The following is a 2,981-nucleotide window of genomic DNA, read 5'->3' on the forward strand; positions in this document are numbered from 1 at the left end:
ACAGTGGAGGAGGATTGAGTCTCCGGATTGCGCAGGGAGGGGGGGGCCCAACGTCCAACTCAAATAACACCAGGATCTGAAATTACAATCCTGTTGTCTTCATCTGAGGGATCCATTATCAAGTAGGACAGAATCCATACGTGCGAGGGCACATCAGGCAGGAGGCAAGAAGCTTTGGCTTTGGGAAGTTTACCCTCCAGACATCAGATTCATGAGGTCAGAAACGACTCCCTCTGAGACCCTGAGGGTGCTTTGATGACCTTGCTAAAGTGGTTTTCAAAACCAGATTAAAACCCCCTCACGTATGGTTAAAGGTAATTTCCTAAGAAAAAAAAGACGAGGGAGGCGGACAAGCAACGACGCCAACTTACTTCCAGGTGTTGGGACTCATTCCTGGACTGCTCTTCAGACCGGCCTCCTCACTCACGCCTCACCTGAACCACATCAGGGACAATGAGCCGAGGCTGCGTGCGGAAAGGCAGTTACGAAAGATGTTAAGTGATCCAGATGCGTCCCACTGGCACAGCCCGCATGCAGAGGGTGCAGGGACCTCACCACCAGCCGCCCATCAACATGGCAGCCGGCTGCACCCAAAAGAAGAGAACACAAAAGAATAATCAGCAAAAATCTGATCAACACCTCTCTTATGGAACGCTGCATTACCAGGAAGGGTGGACGGGGAGGGCTCCCACAACGCCAGCTGACGCGGTAACCCTGGGGTGAGACGGGTGAGAGCTTCAGCACCATGGAGAGCCACACCTGAACCAGATGAAGCCATCAGGACAGAGAAGGCGCTCCCTCCCGGCTGCTGGGAATCAATGCCTGATGAGCAACAGCAATAAAAGGAAGGCAGGGAACCACAAATGTGGTGAGAACAGGGACAGGCGAGTAACAGCGGCTGCTTCTTTTGCTTGTTTCTTAACCAACCTGATAATCTTCTCCCTTTGTTGCCCCCCCCACCCCCGACCAGGCTGAGGACGGGAATTATTCTTATTATTCTACCCCAACTCTTCTCGTTTTCTCAAATAAATGGCCTCCCGGCCTGTTTTGGAGCAGAGCAACAGACTCAGGGGTTCCTGTCATGAAGCCACCTGGTTACCACACTAACCACAATTTCACCTGACGTCAAAGGAACACGGTCAGTCCAACATTTGCAGTTGCTGTGCTCAGAATGAATCAACACTTCAAGAAGTGATCTGTCGAATAAATGCATTCGAAGATAAACAAGGAAGGAAAACTGCGAGACAAGTCAGACGGTCGTGAGCACAGCTTCATGCGGGTGCATGTAGAGATTAGTTGGTCGTCTTGCCGTCACGGCTCAAGCCTCAAAAGTTTGAGCTAATGCTAACAAGGGTCTCTTAGGAGCATATCGGTTGGGCAGGAGTCAGTATTCCCCACCTGGGCTGAGTAGCATAACCTTTGACCCCAGGGCGTCTGTTGTCACGTTGTCACGCAGCGCCGCTGTGTCTCAGCTCCCAGTGTCTGATGCCGACGTGCGTTTGCATCTGTGAGTCTGGAGGTTGTTGATGAAGCGACTGTAAAGCCTCTCGCGCCCCCACGAGCCACTCAGAGCTCCTGCAGCTGTGGGAGAGTCACGTTAATCCACCACAGTGGCAACGGCGTAAAGAAAGGGGTTCTCCTTTCCTTCAAACCAGGAACTAATTTCAGGGTTGATGCTTTACAGACTATAACTATTATTTAGTGGCAACAGTAAATCCATCCATCCATCTTCTCCCTCTTATCCTGTTCAGGGTGGTGGGGGTGGAGCCTATCCCAGCAGCCTTCCCCCTGGACAGGTCACCAGTCCATGGCAGGAGTACCAGAAGGTAAACATTCTGCCAGTATTCTGATTGGGTTTTTTCAAGTAACTTATCGTATTTAATTGTGCTCTTTTTCCATTCATGACAGAAAACTAAGTCATTGGCTTTTAAGCGTTTGGACAAAAAGAAGCAATTTGAACACTTTATGCTCTGGGAAATTGTTAAAAGCATTTTTCAATCAGCAGATTAATGGGAGATAAAAGTACTCGCCGCCCTTGGTGGAACCCATCCAGGACCTCAACACGCCCGCACACCAGAACATGTGATACTGAGCCTGGACCGTCCCGCTGACAGAGGGTCTGTTGATCCAAGACGCCAAAAAACACAAGGGAGGCTGGAAAACGTTGCTTTCTGACTTTGATAATTTTATTGAAAGATTTTCCAAATAAGTCATTTCTTACAAAATAAAACGTGATCATTACCCTCCTGAAATCAAAACTTACCTCAAAAAACCCTTGAGGTTGACACAGTTGGCATCGTCAACAATCCTCTTTCAAGAGTCATAACTGATGGATTATTTTCGTCACTGTTTCACCCCTAAAAAAATTAACAAATCTACATGGCGATAAGATACCAAGCTGCAGTATCAAAGCGTAGTTTTTCGTTGTCATTGACATCCTTTAGTTTCAGTAGAATTCTTCCTACACAAGGGAGAAGGTGTAGCTGCAATGCTGTGTTTCCACAGATCCACCAGAGCCCCAACCGCCGCCTGCATCGCCCCCCCCCCCCAATTCCCCACTGTTACACCGGCCTGCGCTCCCCTCCCATGAACCAGTCTGCCATCCAGTCCCCCATCAAGCTGGCTTGCTCGCCCTGCCTCCCCTCCCATGAACCAGTCTACCATCCAGTCCCCCATCAAGCTGGCTTGCTCTCCCTGCCTCCCCTCCCATGAACCAGTCTACCATCCAGTCCCCCATCAAGCTGGCTTGCTCTCCCTGCGCTCCCCTTCCATGAACCAGTCTACCATCCAGTCCCCCATCAAGCTGGCTTGCTCTCCCTGCCTCCCCTTCCATGAACCAGTCTACCATCCAGTCCCCCATCAAGCTGGCTTGCTCTCCCTGCCTCCCCTTCCATGAACCAGTCAACCATCCAGTCCCCCATCAAGCTGGCTTGCTCTCCCTGCCTCCCCTTCCATGAACCAGTCTACCATCCAGTCCCCCA

At 50.6% G+C, this 2,981-nt stretch overlaps 1 long non-coding RNA gene across 1 annotated transcript; it reads left to right on the forward strand.

Moving 5' to 3' along the window:
* Positions 1-877: 877 nt before the first annotated feature.
* Positions 878-2,242, forward strand: LOC147246027 (uncharacterized). Its single transcript, XR_015109846.1, has 3 exons — positions 878-1,138; positions 1,752-1,826; positions 2,006-2,242. It is a non-coding gene; the product is annotated as an uncharacterized LOC147246027 (long non-coding RNA).
* The last annotated feature ends 739 nt before the right edge of the window (positions 2,243-2,981 follow it).

This window comes from Aulostomus chinensis, chromosome 17, assembly GCF_037954235.1.
Source record: "Aulostomus chinensis isolate RoL2024-O1b breed Wild chromosome 17, RoL_Achi_v1.0, whole genome shotgun sequence".
Lineage (NCBI taxonomy): Eukaryota > Metazoa > Chordata > Actinopteri > Syngnathiformes > Aulostomidae > Aulostomus > Aulostomus chinensis.